Consider the following 18,092-nt stretch of genomic DNA (forward strand, 5'->3'; position numbering starts at 1 on the left):
TCTTCAAATTGAGATTCAAATAATTATCACTTACATTTCACTGTTATGAGAACTAACATTTTCAAGGTGTAAAAATTAAATTAGGTGACAAATGAAAAATTTTTTGCATGGTGTCTAGTACATTGTAAACTTCTAATACAGAATGGCTGTTGTTAATATTATTATCACCTTGAAAGCTAGCATATTTATTATAGAGAAAAAAGAGTGGGCTTTCAAATCATCTTTAGACGATATATAGATGTTGTCTTTGGAAGGAAGTGATACCTGTATATATAAACATATATATTCATAAAAATTGCATTGTTAGTCCCAATTCTCTATCCCTTTCTGTATCCAAGCTCTTCACCACTTATGCAATATCCTTCTATTGTGGGATGCATGTAATTCTCCACTCTTGAGATGTGCTGTGCACTGGGTTTGGTAGCAGTTATGACATAATTAGGGTTTTGAAAAATGTTTTTACTTTTTCCCCTCTGCCATCTTCATGGGAAGAGCACGCTAGGCCAGACCATAGTTTCCAGGAGGAGGACAAGTCATATGGTGCAGAGATAAACTACCTAAGCCAGTGGGGACCAGAAGAACTACCCAGCCAAGTGCAGTGTAGATCAGCCAACTCTCCACCAGCCTGCAGGCATGTTTTAATGAATTTGAGTGTGACTTGTTATGTAACATTATTGTGACAATAGATAATTGATACAGTATGAAATATGTACACATACAATGTATATGTGTATAGATGTGTAAGCCTGGAAAACTTGAATTATAATATTTCATTTCCTGCTATAGGTAATTTGCTATACAGTATCATGAATCTTAATTTTTTTTTAATTTTCCCAAGATAGTAAACTGTATTTATAGGATCCTTCCTGGTAGGTAGTAAACATTTACACTGCAATGATTTTTGAAGAGGTATTCATTTGCTTTAGGAAGCTGCACTACTATTTACATAGCTGGGGCTAGATCATTGTGTTGTACTGAGTATGTGTCAATGACTAATAGTGTGGCTCAAACTATGCAATTGCAGATTATCATTGCAACACATTTTCTGTTACTGAACTTTTCATTCCTTTCTAAATTCCCAGAGAATAGAAATATTGGCATTCATTTCAAGGGGACATCATCTTAATTGCCATTTATAGAGAGGATTCCAGGTATCACACCATTACTACAGATGTGGCTCCATAATCATCAATATAGTTGCTAAATTTTCTCATCAGAATTCACTCAGAACTGCTTAGAAATGAGCAACATCAGCAGCACTGGGTGCCCATTCTGTTAAGCTCCTACTTTTGGCTCAGGTCATGATCTCAGGGTTGCTGGGATTGAACCCTGTGTCAGGCTCCCTGCTCAGCAGGGATTCTGCCTCTCCCTTTCCCTCTGACTCAGCTGCTCCCCTTACTTATGCTCTCTCTCTCCCTCTCTCTCTGTGTCAAAAAAATAAATAAAATCTTTTTAAAAATGGGCAATGTCTTCCTATCAAAATACCAACAACGTTTTTCACGGAGCTAGAACAAACACTCCTAAAATTTGTATGGAACCACAAAAGACCCCTAATAATCAACAGAATCTTGAAAAAGAAAGAACTTGGAGGTATCACAATTCTAGACTTCAAGTTATATTACAAAGCTGCAGTAATTGAAACAGTATCGTACTGGCAGGAAAAAAGACACATTGATCAATAGACAAGAATAGAAAACTCAGATGTAAACCCACAATTATATGGTCAATTAATCCTTGACAAAGGAGGAATAAATATACGATGCAAAATAGACAGTCTCGTCAAAAAATGGTGTTGGGAAAACTGGGCAGCCATATGCAAAATAATGAAACTGGACCACTTTCTTACATCATACACAAAAATAAATTCAAAATGGATTAAACACCTAAATGTGAGACCTGAAACCATAGAAACCCTAGAAGAGATTACAGGCAATAATTTCTCTGACATTGGCCATAGCAGTAGTTTTCTAGATACTCTCCTGTGGCAAGGGAAATAAAAGCAAAAAACTATTGGGACTATCTGAAAGTAAAAAGCTTCTGCACAGCAAAGGAAACAATCAACAGAACTAAAAGGCAGCCTACTGAATGGGCGAAGATATTTGAAAATGACATATCCAATAAAGGGTTAATATACAAAATATATAAAGAACTGATACAACTCAACACCCGAATACCAGATAATCCAATTTAAAAATGGGCAGAAGACATGAATAGACGTTTCTCCAAAGAAGATCTCAGATGGCCAACAGACACATGAAAATATGTTCAATAGCACTCGTCATTAGGAAAATACAAATCAAAACTCTAATGATAATGAATTGTTGAACATTACATCAAAAACTAATGATGTATCATACGTTGGCTGATTGAACATAATAAAAAAATGAAATAAATCTTTAAATAATAAAAGAAAAGCTCTAATGAGATACTACCTCATACCTGTCTGAAAGGCAAAAATTAAAAACACAAGAAACAAGTGTTGGTGAGGATGTGGAGAAAAAGGAACCCTCGTGCACTGTTGGTGGGAATGCAAACTGGGGCAGCTACTCTGGAAAACAGTATAAAGGTTCCTCAGAAAGTTAAAAACAGAACTACACTATCATCCAATAATGGCATTACTGGGTATTAACTCCCAGAATACGAAAACACTAATTCAGAGGGATACATGTACCCTTATGTTTATTGAATTAGCACTTTCAATAACCAAATTATGGAAGCAGCCCAAGTGTCCATTGAGAGATGAATGGATAAATAAGATGTGGCCTAAAAAAAAGAATAAAGTCTTGCCATTTCAACAACATGGATGGAGCTAGAGAGTATAATGCTAAGCGAAATAAGTCAGAGGAGGAAAAATGCCATAAAATTTCATTCAAGTGGAATTTAAGAGACAAAGCAAATGAACAAAGGAAACAAAAGAGAGAGCTAAACCAAGAAATAGTCTCTTAACTCTAGAGAACAAACTGATGGTTACCAGAGGGGAGGTGATATGGGGGGTCGGTGAAATAGATGATGGGTATTAAAGAGTACCCATATCATCATGAGCACTGAGAAATGTATAGAAGTGTAGAATCACTATATTGTACACCTGACACTAATATAACACTTTCTGTTAACTATACCAGAATTAAAATTAGAAGCAATATTAAAAAATAGGCAATGTCATGTCAGAATGTTTCAGGAAGTAGTTAGAAAAGGAAAAATGTGGAGAATAGTTTGAAGCATCAGAGGGAAAGTTGCAAGATGGCAAAACTTCATTAAATCAGGCAGTTTTGCAGCAGATCCGATGTGGGCATTGGATAAATGCCTTGTAAGTAGCCACCGGCTCAGTCCATATAGATGCATGGCGCTCAGAATAGGACCTGGCATAGAGTAAGTGCTCAACAAGTGTTAAAATGTTTTGTTTCAAGTAAAAAAACAGAATAAAAAAATTGATTCCTTTAGAAGTTACCCTTGAAGATAAGTGTTTTCTCTTCATATTTTGACCTTTGAAACAAGCCTTTTTTATATTCACATGCCTTTAAAGGCATGAAACATTACAGATGAAATACAAATTAGCCAAATGGTCCACAAACTGATGATATTAACAATGCTATTATATGAACATAATGATGTTTTCTTTTCTTTCTTTTTTTTTAACTTACTTATTTTAGAGAGAGAGAGAGAGAGACTGTGTGTGTGCATGGGAGGAGGGAGAGGAGCAGAGGGAGAGGGAGAGAGAATCCTCAAGCAGACTCCAGGCTAGGATCCTGATCCTAGGATCCTGAGATCAGACCTAGACTGAAATCAAGTCAGACACTCAACCAACTGAGCCACCCAGGTGCCCCTGCAATGATATTTTCTATTCTCTCTCACCATTCTTCTCCTCCTCCATGTTCAGCATTTTGACAGTTACTCTTTGTGGAAAACTCTGCTATTACCATGGAAGATAAGGAGATGCAAAGTTGTTCCTTGCCCTTTTAGTGCTGAGAATCTGGTGTTTGCTAACCAGACAGGCAAGAATGTCATGAAAGACAGATGAGTAACAGAGCAATCATTTCCAAAGACAGAGAAATTATAAGAAATGGGAGGAGTGTTTCATTTTAAGTAATCTTTCTCATATACAATTAAAAATTAATTTGGGGGGTGTGGTGGGACAGAAATCTGGTTGGGAGTCAGTTGTTTGCTTTCCAAGTAAGAATGTAGTAGATTTAAGAATTGGTCTTAGCCCTCTGTTGGAACTCTACATTTCATCTATGCAAATTAATCTGATGGTAGGTCAGAGGCATCTTGGATTTTGTGAAGATTACATTCGACTTTTGCCAATGTGGATACCCAGAACCATATCAGTGACCAAATTCAACTATTGTTTACATCCTGTTGTGTTTATTTTCAACTCTCTTGTCTTTCATCTGTAAATTACCTTAAATCCTTATTTATGAGCTATAGGATGAATGACTAATGAAGAATATAAGGAAGTCATTAATCTTCCCCACCTCTCAGTTTTCTCAATTATACAATGGAAGGCTTGAATTAAGTTAAACTGAGCTTATTTTTTCCTGATGTTAATGCTTAAGATTACATGAATGAAGGCAAGACTTTCCAGGAATGAAGAATAGATTGATTTAGTCAATACTTAAAAGCACTTGACATGGAGACTTCCTATGTAAGAGCATAAATAACTTGATTTAAACCCATGAGCAGGGCGCCGGGGTGGCCTTCACCCTGCTTGTGCTCTCGCTCACTGACTCTCTTAAATAAATAAATAAAATCTTTACAAAAAATAAAATAAAACCATGAGCAAAGTCAGCGTTTTACAAGGTCTCAACTGTAAACACTTCCCTCAGGCTGGAAATCATTTATTCGACTCTAAGGATGGTTAAAGCATATAAATGCATAAATAAAGGAATGCATATAAATAAATACACTTAAAAAGTACATTTATTATCATCAAATTTATCATTAGTATTTATTATAGGACATCAAATTAATAATTTCAGTTGGATAAACTTTTTTAAAAGATTTTATTTATTTATTTGAAAAAGAGCGAGAGAGAGCATGAGGTGGGGGAGGCAAAGGGAGAGGGAGAGGCAGACTCCCCAGTGAGCAGGATCCTGATGTGGGGTTCGATTCCCGGACCTAAGATCATGACCTGAACTGAAGGCAGACACTTAACCGACTGAACCACCCATGTGCCCCTCAGCTGGAGAAGATTTAAAAAATACCCAGTAATTTTTAAGGTTTTATAGACTATATCAAACATGTATTCTCAGAGAAAAAAATAAAGAATGTGTGTTTCTTCCTTACCTAAAATAAACAAGCAAAAAACCCTAGGGACTGCACCAGTCTTATATGGTTATCTGTTGTCATTTGGTAGTCAAAGCCAACAGCGAAAACTTCACAAAAAGGACTTGGTTTTTCCAGAGGGTGTTTTTTCTGGGAAGGCAGAGGTAGGGGAGAGAAATGTAAGGTGAAGAGTATGAAGAGGAGAGGTTTCATCTAATGGTTGATAACAATAATAATAGATATTATTAAGCAGTTACTAGGGCCTGCAGAGCTAATAAGTTTCTAAGCTATTCTCATAACAAACTTACTGTAGATTCTGGATGAAGTACATTTCTGGGTACTTATCAGTTTAATTAAGTTACATTTAGCCTGATGATCTATTATCTCTAAAGACAAGACTGAACAAATCTAAAAGAATATTGGAGCACAAATGCAGAATTCCTCAAAAAATAGGCATACATTAAAGGTAATTGGGAAGCAGAGAAAAAAATAGAAGTTTTTCTCTGAAATCTAACTCCAACTTGATGTTACTTTATAAATGATTCAGATTAGTATGTTCTAAGCATAAAATTAAATTTATAATGTAGTATAATCACAACTGAAATTTAAAATAAATAAAGGAATTTTGCTTCTGAGCAATGAGTTAATTCCTCTAGGAATTAACTAATTTAATGATTCCAGATACAATTATCAAGCACTATTATGTCTCATAGTTCCAAATGCTTCACTTCCATAAAACAAAAAGGTGATAAAATGTTTGAGACAGAAACGAATCTGTAATTACTTTGGGTAGAAGATGTGATCTGAGGTTTTGGTAGATCGGTAAAGAGAATCATCTTTCTGGGTAGGAACATCACAGAGAAGAAGCATAACCTTAACTGCATCAACATTCGTGTTCAAAGGGGTTGGGTTTGGAGACTGTGATAGATGTTTCTGTAGCTGTGGTTCTTGGGAATAAATGAGAACACTATTAAGTTACATCAGTGGTGAGAGGAACAATGAAGGTATTCGACAACTCTAGTTATCTTTGGCTCTGGAATTTATTGTGTTTTTTTTTCCCTCCAGTAAAATTGTCTTTTCTTCAATCTAGTACTTAAACTTGTTTGCAAGCCTCAGTGAGTAGTGAGTGAATGGTGGGTTTCCAGAATTAAGCTGGAAACTTTGGGGACAAAGTATAGGCAGCCTGGTATTGCTAGATAGCATATCCAAAGATGGCAACCAATTCAATATGCTGGATTTCAACTCTGTACTGAGTATTGGAAACAACCAAGGCGGGAGGACACCTGTGTGTTTTAAGAGCAAAACTCTGGTTGGTCCTCATTTCGTCTCCAGTGATACCGCCAATCTAGAAGATATTTCTCATTAGGAATTATTTACTTCCTCTGTATGGCCAAAAGTCCACAATCAAAAATCCAGAGAAATAAGATCTTTTTTCCAAAAGACTCCCACTTTCTGGTAATCCCTCTGAAATTTTCTCTCCTGGACAGTTGGGAGATTCTGCTAAAATAAATCATTTCAACCTCCTGTGGGTAAATGCAAGTGGCAGCCAAGATGAATTACCTGTTTTCTAAGCTAATCCTTCTCTCTAAGTCATACCACTATGCCCATTTCCCAGTGCCTGAAATATGGGGAATTAATGTGAGTGTCTCTTTCCTACTGAGAAGTCAGGGAGGAAGGAAGGGCATCATACATTCTGACACTCTTCTAACAAGACGAAAACAAGCCAGCCCCCTAGTCGTAGTGGACCACCTAGAGCCATGGGGGAAGGGGGACTACTTTGCTTAAACAAAGTCACCATTTCCTGGAGGTTAAAGGGGGGAATTTCTTCTAAAATTCCCTCACTGGCCCGACAGCCAAGGCAATAAAAATCAGTAGTGGTGCCTGGCTCCTTTTATTCTTTCCCTTTGTTTACTTTTGATTAGTATTTTACATTCTTTTATTTATTTTGGATTGATTTTAAAAAGAAAATAGAGCCATCAGCTCTCACCCTAGAGGCTGAGAGGGAAGTAGCAGTGGGGATTTTTGATTGGATATATCTTTGTTTAGGGATTGGCAAACCACCACATTCTTAGGGGGTTTTCAGAAAGGTCTGGTACCATCCAACTTAAAAATGGGTCAGCCTCTCCAGTGACTAAAGGAATTAGAGGCTTTATAGATTTTAACTCATGTCTAGGCTTTGATGTAGAAGGGAGACTGTGGTCTTTACCTTGAAAGGCTCTTCAGGGTAGTGGACAGACTTCTTGTTAGCTTTGTTGCCCTGCTTCAGTCTTATTTGCCATACAGAGATGCTTTTCGGCACTACCACTTCTCTGCTTAACTTTCCCACATCTTTTCCACCCAATGGCTTCCCATCTGTTGGGAAATAAAATCTGCACCTGATGTTAGCCTCCCAGATTCTATGTGACCTGGCCCTTACCTACCTCTCTCACATGTACCCAGTCCATCCAGCTTAATCCTACCTTAAGGCCTTGGGCTTATAATTTGTTTTGCTTTGGGATAGTCTTTCCCCTGATCTTTTAAAGTCACAGCTCCAAGGTCACCTCTTTGGTGATGATTTTTTGTCCCCATCCCTCCTATCTAAACCATCCACATGACCATATCACCTGTTCTATTTCCTTTCCAGAATTTATATTGTCATTTTATTTATTTACATATTTGTTCTCTCCTTCAACAAGCAGAATACAATCTTCAAGATGGCAGGGATATCTGATATAAATGGCTGTATCTTTGGTACTTGAAACATATCCTGGCACAAAGTCATCACTCAAAAAAGATCTATTGAATAAAATAGCAAGTGAATTATTACTATCATATCATTTGCACAATGTAGCCAGAATGAGTGACCTCAAATAACCTCTTTTTATCCCTACTTCTTTTTTTTTTTTAAGATTTTATTATTTATTTGACAGACAGAGATCACAGGTAGGCAGAGAGAGAAGAAGGGAAGCAGTCTCCCTGCTGAGCAGAGAGCCTGATGAGGGGCTCAATCCCAGGACCCCGGGATCACGACCCAAGCCGAAGGTAGAGGCTTTAACCCACTGAGCCACCCAGGCACCCCTATCCCTACTTCTAATAAATTCTGTTCTCTTAGCTTATGGTGTCATCCCTTACCCCCTGCTATGCCCACACATATGCATACTTTGTCTACCTTGCCCTTCAAAACTCCCATATACATGTCAGCAGCAGCAGCAGCAGCAGTATCCCTCTTGGACATCCCAGAAAGGACGTAGTGCTTCTCCAACTCTTCTTCAGGTTAGAGCACTAGTCACACTGGGTGAGTAATCATGTCTCCTGGAGGCAGAAGCAGTTCTGTTTCTTTTGGAATGTAGAGTCTCCAGGGAAGGGCTTGCCTTCTCAGGAGTCTTCATGCCTATTTGGTGGATACAGGAATGTGTAATCAGAATGTTTTCAAATATATCAACTTTATTATCTTTCCATGTTGTGCATAAAATGCCCGTAATACCTATTTGTTGAATACATGCATGCATAATGAGAATCATAGAACGCTTTGAAATAGGTCAATTTCCTTACCCTTCCATATTGCCTTTCCAGATGGCTATTATGTTCCATAGGAAAGGCAGAAGTCATCAGGCTGACTCTTTTTTATCTCATTATTTAACCCAGTAATTAACACCTTCCGAGCACTTATATTTTGTCAGGCGGCAGCTGAGGCCTTTGCTTGGCTAATCTCCCTCACAACTGCTCCAGAAGGTAGGAGATGTTGAAACTACTACTATGTACTTGTTAAAACCAAAGCTGAATTGCCTGGCATCACACAGTACATAAATGCCGGGGATAGAATTTGAACCCAGCCAGTCACTGATGGCAGAGATCTCACTGTTAGTCTTAGAGCAAGTTTGATATAAATGCTGCCAGCATCTTTTCCTGTACTTACAGACTCAGTATGGTTGCCAGTATTTTATTTAAAAAATCTGATTATGTTACTTCTTTAAAAAGATATCTCTGTGACTTATGCGGACCATTATTTTCAGCCCCCTATTGTAGCAGTCAGGCCCTTCTCCCCTGCACACTTTTTCCACCATTCCCCAGCATAAGAAGCTCTTTTCCCACAGCTATTCACAGCCATTTGCTGGTCACTAAACATATGTTGATTCTTTCTTATTCATTTCTTGCTTATGCTTAATTTCTTGCTTATTCATCTTTTCTGCTGGGTTCTACTCATCCCTCTAGCACCAACTCACATGTCCTTTTTCACCTCCTCTGAGGAGCTGTTTGTGCCCCCCTTGATGCATCCACTACATTTGATAGTACCTCTATTATATCTCTCACTGCTGTGAATTGCATATGCTGTTTCCTTTCTCTGTCTCTCTTTAAGGGCAAATTTCTAAGATCAAGGTGTGGCTCTTTGTGCCTTTCCCTGTGCTTAGGACATGCTTTGGAACATGCTATACTCCCAGAAACAAAAACTCGCTAAAAATTAAAGAATGAACGTGCCAGAACAGCTAATGTGTAAAGATGAAAAACACCAGTGTACAAGCTCTTTAGAGGACTGGCCGTATTTACTCAAGCTGAACAAGCCAGATGACGCAGCAGTTGTACTCCTGAGTGTATACACTAAAGAAATAGGTCTTTAGGATCACCAAAAGACATGCTCAAGAAGATTTGAAATAGTATTATTTGTAATAGCTAAACACTGGAAGTCACTCAAATGCCCATTAAAATTAAGTAGAATACATGAATTGTGGTATATGCGTACAAAGGAATACTACTCAGCAACGAGAATTAAGGGACCGGAATTTTTTTTTTCTCAAGATTTTTATTTATTTATTTGACAGAGAGATCACAAGTAGGCAGAGAGACAGGCAGAGAGACAGGGGGAAGCAGGCTCCCCGCTGAGCAGAGAGCCCGATGTGGGGCTCGATCCCAGGACCCTGAGATCGTGACCTGAGCTGAAGGCAGAGGCTTAACCCACCGAGCCACCCAGGTGCCCCATGGGGGGACCAGAATTTGGATATCATAGCTGAATGCCACGGTGAATATTGCAAACACTGAGCAGCAGCAAGAAGCCAGACACAAGAGGACATGTGTTTAACTCCAGTTATGTAGAGCTTAGCAACTGGCAAAATGAACCTATGGAGTTAGAAGTCTGGAGAGTAGTTACCATTAGCGGAGGTCATAGTGCAGTGGCCGGAAGGGGACACAAGGAGTCTTCTTGGGTGCCAGTAATTGTTTTGTTCTTAACCTGGGATCTGGTTATACAGTTGTGTTTAACATGGGAAAATTAGTCAAGCCGTTATACTTTTTCTGTGTCCCATTTTGTGATCCAATAAAAAGTAGAGATATGGGGCGCCTAGGTGGCTCAGTGGGTCAAGACTCTGCCTTTGGCTCAGGTCATGATCTCAAGGTCCTGGGATCAAGCCCCACATCGGGCTCTCTGCTCAATGGGGAGCCTGCTCCCCCCCGCCCCCGCTCTCTGTCTTCCTCTCTGCCTACTTGTGATCTCTCTCTCTCTCTCTGTCAAATAAATAAATCCTAAAAAAAAAAAAAAAAAGAAAAGTAGAGATAGTAAAAGAGGAAGGGAAGAGAGAGGAATGAAGGAAGGAAAGAGAGAGAGAAGGGGAAATTCTATGAATCAATGAAGTTGTCAATCAAATGAAATGATTTTTTTTAAAAAAGCTCTGCATTTTTATGAAATCCCAAGCCCTACAATTTACTTCAGCTTTTTATTCAATAGAATCATAAGAACTGCACCCAAGTTGGCACAAAAGCCTATTTAGTTAGCTGGGGAATTTTACGAAGCTTTATTTTATATCTAAAATTATATCCAAGTGAATTCCCCATGTTTGTAAAGCCCAGCACGGCACTTCTGAGAATGGATATATCCTTTTAAGCATCCACGTAGCCACAAGGGAGCAAATGAGCAATTCTAACCCATCAGCTTAACATATACTTTTATTTAGCTTCCCAGAGGATTCCTGTCAGTTGTGCTTGAAGGAAGTGGGCATGAATAGGTATAGACATTTCTCCCTTTACAGATGGTGGAAATGATGGGTGCACACATCTCCTGCCAATTTGCAGTGATGGGATTTTATTCACAAGCCAGTAGTTCAATCTGACAATAGTCACAGTGCAATGGCCACATTCAAACCTTTTCTTTAGGAAGTTTCAGGGTTCTGTTTCTTTCCCATGTCACGCAAGTGGGACTGATCCTTGTGTGTTGACTGGGGGTAGACACGTGAAGCTCAAACATGAGCTTTGTCAAGCAGATGGTAGTCCTTTGCTGAGGAAAATGACTTTTCCCCCCCTTTCCTAAGGCAAATAAGTGAGAATTTTAGTAATTATGATAGTGTTGAGTTTCAGATCAGGTAAACTGACAAAGAGCCCTGCTGTGATTCAGAGTGTTTCATTTTGTACATTTTGGCAGATCCTTGAAAGCAGAAAGTAAGCCTCAGACTGTCAGCCGTTGTGTTTGATATTTCTTGATGTTGATACTGGATATGAAAGAACATTGTGCATTTGATTTGAAAGGAGTGTGTGTGTGTGTGTAGTCAGTACATTAGAAGTAACTTGAGGATGAACAACCACTAAGAGAATCACAGGTCATAAGTCAGCAAGTAAAAATATTTGAATGATATCCCCTAGCTGCTAACCTTTTCTAGAAAGGTACACACCTTTACTTTTATAGACAGTTAAAAGCAATTGTGTCTGTCCTGTATGCTTATTAGGTTTATAATTGTCTTTGGTGTGCATATGAGGCTATGTGTTCACATATAAGTTCAATTGTCAGCCTCATCTATGAGATGAAAACATTCAGCAATGTTTTATTAGTGGAATGCTTAATAATTGACCTGACGCTTTTCCCTTACTACTTTGATTAAAATTTCCCCCTAAAATATTTGGAATGACTTGGATTCCTTATAGACAGAATTTGTTTTTTTTTTTTTTTTTCTTTTGTGCTTCCATTGCCACTTCAAGTCAAAAATGTGCCTAGGAATTATTTGCCCTTAGTTGTTATCAGTTAAAGTGCATAAATTTAAAATTCATTCCTATAGATTGGTTTTAACTGTAAGAGAGTATAGTGATAGGCTTCTGGGAGGAGTGAACTGTAAGGAGGAAGGGAGAAGGAGATTTTCAAAGAAGTAGAAGAATGTGTTAAACTTATTCTTAATCAGTTGAGAGGAGTCATAAGTCTCCTTTTAGAATCTGAGTAAGACTATGGATTCTTTCCTCAGAAAAATAATACTTGTATGTATTTAAATATCAAATGTTGGTAATGGTGTTAGTTTGGATTCCTCCAGAACTAGACCTAAGACAAGGATTTGAGGGCAAGTAGTTTATTTGGACAGAACAAGGAACTGAACTGAAGTGACAGGAGGGATTGACACGGGGAGGCAAACAGGCAGGCAGTAAAGGATGTATTGTTAAGGTACTTTCCACAAAGGTGACTGAAGCTTACATCCACAGGGAAACTCTGAAAAATGGCACAAAACAATAAGTTAGTATTTTCTGCCAAAAGACCCCAACACTCATCAGTCCTTGGCTAGGGTGGCCCTTGGCAAAACGTGAAGTCATATGTACATCGTTGGCAGTGTGTAGGGCCAAGTGGGTTCTGGCAGCCCAAGGGCAGTCCTGTGATAGAGATGCAGCTGTTATCCATGGGATGTCAGGCTAATATGCACAGAAATGGTGAAAAAGAATGAGGAGATTGTAGATAAATAGCTTTCCTAGACCAGTTTCTTAATTCTGATTGTGAGGAAAGAGACACCTAACGGTAAGATGGCCAATTTGGAGATGACTTTACCTATTCACATCTTTGAGAAGGGCCAAGTTATATGCTCAACAGTATTTTTAAATTGTAAAATTGTTCTAGAAGGAAGGGATTCAGTGAGTCAGTGGATACCTTCAGAAAGATTGTGAGGAGTCCTGAGAACTCTTTAAACTCCTCTGACTCACTGTTTCTCATAAGGGCCAGTCACATGACCTCTCTTTATGAGAAAGTCTCCATCTAGGGAATGGCATAACAATGGCCTTTATCGTTCTGAAGACGAAGGGTGCCCAGGCCCATGATGCCATGAGACTAGTAGCTTCAACATCCCTGTGTGACACTCTTCCTATTTGTAATCTCCTTTCCCCCAAGCAATGAGTTGAGTCAACAGGGCAGTCCTATCTCAGACTTTAGGAAACTGAGTCTGGAACATCAAGATGTACCAGAATCACCCAGTGAGTCACTGTCACAGTAGGAATTAGGCACTAGAACATCTATATTCTAGGGCATTCTTCAACTCCCCAGGCCTCACCATCTCCTCCTGGAAATGAGTGTTAATAATACCCTTGGTCCTCCCATGAGCCAGAATGACTTATTCACAACCTGGGGACAGAGTCATCCAGGAGAGGTAAGTTAACTTTTTCAGGCCATCATTCCATGACAAAGGCCAGTTGAAAAGCCCTGGGAAATGGTGGTATTACATAGATGCATTACTCCTGTGTTTGCTGGACTGAGACCATGAATTGTCTGACCCATTTTATACTCATGTCACTGGCATGTTGCTCCCCATAATGTTTTTGGCCTTAATGGACAGCATCAGGGACCCTGCTTATGTCTTTTAAAATGTTGAGATGAATGAAGAAATGGCAAATTATCTTTGGAAACATTTGGCAATTTCTTATAACTTCTATATATATATATTTGTACCCTTACTAAATGACCCATTAAGTCTTGCTCCTGGGTGTTTATGGAAGAGACATGAAAACTTAAGTTCACACAAAGAACTATCTGCAACTATGGCAACTTTATGGCAACTTTACTTGTAATTGCTAAAATCTAGCAACAGTGAATTACCTAGTATACCAGTAACATACTGTGGTCTATACAATTGATAGGCTACAACTCAGATTAAAAAAAAAAAATAACAAACTACGGATACATCTAATAGCGTGGGTAAATCTCTAATAAACTATGTTACATGGGAGAACCAGACACAAAAGGCTATGTATTGTATAATTCTGTTTATATGATATTCTAAAAAAACAGCAAAACTATAAGGACAGAAAACAGATCAGTGGTTGCCAGGGCCTGGGGATTAGGGAAGAAGTTGACACAAAGGAACGGCAGGAGAGATTTTTTTGGGTGAGGGAACTGTTCTACATATCTTGAGTACAGTGATGGTTACATGACTGTGTAAGTTTGTCACAATTCAGAGAATTATATGCTAGAAAAGGTAAACAAATTATACCTTGGTAAACCTGACCCACCTCCCCTCCCCCGACCACCACCGCACAAATCACAAGAAATGTTAGATCCATGCTAGGTCATGAAGGTAATGGTGACATAAGGGAGGGGATTAGAAATAGAGAGAAGTGTCACAAGACCCAGAGAGAGTTCTGACAGTAATATAATAATATGTCATGGTTTCTCTTTCAGAGCCAAAACCGGGAACAGCAAGAGCCCAGGAGTTCAGAAGCCTTGGCAATTATAATAATATTATATTTTTCAAAAGCCAAGCCTTCTTCTCTCTTTCACACACACACACGCACACACACTCACATGCACTCTCACACACTCACACACACACAGAATAACAAGCTTTGCAAAGTGCAAACATTTCCATTGCTGCCAAAGGTCAGGCTGAGGATGAAGCTCGAAACCTCGAATTTGTCCAGCTGTCATCTCCCAGTCTCCATCAATACTGTGAATGTCCAGTTCTATCCCGAACATACCTACAAATACATCTACTTGGAAAATACTGGCACATAAATTTAGAGAGGTTTAAAGTGGGAATGAATACCTCAACCTACGGAGTGGAAAAAACCTGTGTCCTGCTCCTTGTGGGCAACCCAACCTGTTTGAACTGCTAAAAACACTCAGGGCAAAACAAGGAGAGCTGAAAAAAATAAGCTTTTAAGAAAACAGTTCTCTCAATATTCCTAAGTTTAATGGCTCAATATTTAGCATGTGTTTCATAACTCCAGCTTTTTTTGGGCGGAGGTAGGTAGGGGAAATGGGAATATAGTAAAGGGTTTTCAAAACACTTGCTATTTGTAAGGCTTCTTTTTTTATGTACCATAACGCATGCAGCCTTCTCAGGCCTGGGGTCAGGATGTTTCTTTTCAGTGGAATGGAACACGAATGAGGAAGAATGGGAAACTGGGTTATAGGCTACCATGGAAAATGTGAAGAGTCCTGGAAGACCTCAGCCCAGGGTCTGACACTGGTTCCAGAGTTATTGCAAGAACTCCTTTTCCCTCTTTCCTCCAAGTACCTATCAGGATCCCAGGGCTGTGGTGCTGACAATGAATTAGCAATGGGTCCTGCACCAAGAAGCTTACAATCCAGTGGGACAGATAAGACAGGCAGATCGATAAACAGGGAGACCAGATGTCACAAGAAAGTGAGAGGAGGGCAGCTGCCAGAGGCAGCTGATTGTAGCAGAGGCAGACCCTGTCTCTTTTTATCTTTAGTTCTGTTACTTGCTGGCTGTGTGGCTTTGGGCAAGCTATTAAACCTCTCTGAGCCTCAAGTTTTTTTTATCTGTCGAGTGGAGATAATGGCACCACCCAAAAATGTGTTTGAGGTTTAATGAGAAATTTATGCACAGCACTTTGAACAGTGCCCAACATGTAGTAATTGGTCATAAGTGTTAGCCATGACAGTAATTTCATAGGAAGGGAGGGGGCTGGGCGGAGTCTTTACAGCAGCAGGAATATTTCAGCTGAGTCTTCAAGAAAAAGTAAGCACAATCCAGATAGACACAGAGTACCTGCTTGTTGGGCTGAAAGGATGATTCAAACAGGGGAAGAAAGATACGAAAAAGGTTGTAGGTGGGAAAGAGCCAGATATGTTCAGGTTAAGACCAGAGGAAGACCTTTGGGGAAACTAAAGGGGGGTGGGACCACAGTGTGTAGCCCTTCCCAAACATATTTTGATATCAGTCAGTGTTAAGCCATAAAACAATTATGAGCCACGTTTTTCATTGACTTTTAACAACTGGATTAGATGCTTCATTTGAAACGTTAAACCTCAAATTTCTTCAAAAGATAGTTTCTTTTGTTGTTCCTGAGAGGGCTGAATCTCCCTCTGGGTCATCCCTGGACCTCAGCATTAGCTGGGGATGGAGTGGTTGGGATTTTGGGAAGAGGAAGATTGAAGTGTGGGCCAGGGCCAAATTGTGAAGAGTTGGTCTTTGGAAGCTTTAAAAGAGGTGGACGGGGAGCATTTGGTAAAAAAATTTCATGTTGGTTGAGTGACATTTATAGGGAACTCTGGTTGCCTTGTGAGGAATGAGTTTCAGTGGCAGTTCCCACTGGCAATGGAGTATTGGTGGGAGAGCCTGAGAAGCCTTTTACGAATACATAATAACCTTTGACTCTTAGGATGACAGGGTTGGGAGATTCAGTGAGGAGCTAGAATGAAAAGAATCCTGAGATAGAGATTGTTAGGAGGCTATTAAAATATTGCCTTGTTAACCTTCTTATTTCCCTCTGCTCACGTTTCTGGCAGGTCTAATTTCACCCTGTTTCACAGAGATAAACAATATAATAAATTTCAGAATGTGTACAAATGTTGTGAATGGCTGTTTTACACTTGCATCAACTCATCCATACTTTCTCCGATCTAAAACCAGAAGCTAATCTCCTTTTCATTCTGTGTGGAGTCCAGAATTGAGAGAATATCCAGGTGGGGGCGGGGGGGGGAGACTTTCCATTCTTCACATGCATCTAGTGTTATGGGACCTTCAAAGCCAGCCTTCTGTTCCCGCGTGTACCTGTTAAGAATGCTGCAATCTCATGTTAGTGTGGAGTCAAGTCTCTACTGTTTTTGGTGTCTAGAACTTTGACTTCAGTTTTCACCCCATTTGTTTACTCAGACATGCTCCCACTTGCGAGCATGCGCATGCACACACACACACACTCTCTCTCTCTCTCTCACACACACACATGTTCTCTCTCTCACACACACAACACACACACATTCTCTCTCTCACACACACACACTCTCACACATACAAAACACACACACACTCTCACACACATTCTCTCTCACACACTTTCTCACACACACACATATTCTCACACACACATACTCTCTCTCACACACACACTGTCACTCTCTCTCTCTCACACACACACACACACACACACACACACACACATACACAAAACAGGAGTGATATCAGATTCAAGGGATTATGGCCTCCCAGATGTTTCAGGCCTAGGTAAAAGTTAACAGCAGTATACTGTATCTGTGATTCGGTGTGTGGTTGTGACTATTCCTTTCTGACATGAAACAATATATGGGACAGTTGTGTCATGTTTGATGATTCTCAGTTGAATAACCTTGGATTTTTAATGGAATTGTGGTTTAATCAGTGAATATTTTTCAAGAGCCAGGAGCATATTTTTGGTACTCTCAAAACTTGATATAAGACCTGCTTGAGATCTCAGACATTCTGTCACATTCTATGACAAGTCTCTTTGAAATTCATGTTGCTTTTGTTTTCTGAATGTTCATTTGCTTTGTGTTAATTTTTTGTCAATTTTGATAGCTTGCCTTCCCATTGTCATCATTATTGATACATATTTATTTATATCTGCTACATAGAAAACATCATATAAGTGTTCTGTGTGTGTGTTCCACTTGGAAGCTTCTTTTTAATTCAGAAAAACACAAGAGAATAGTATAACAAAGACCCATAGAGGAGGATTCCAGAATTAACATATGTTAACATTTTTCATATTTTCTGAAGATAAATAATGTATATGTCAAAATAAATAAACATTACTGGTAGAATTAAATTCCTTTCACTTCCTTTGTTTTTATAGGTGGGTCATAATTTAAATTTTTTGAGAGAAAGATTCAAGACTTCCAGAAA

This window comes from Martes martes (assembly GCF_963455335.1).
Source record: "Martes martes genome assembly, chromosome: 9".
In the NCBI taxonomy this organism is placed as follows: domain Eukaryota; kingdom Metazoa; phylum Chordata; class Mammalia; order Carnivora; family Mustelidae; genus Martes; species Martes martes.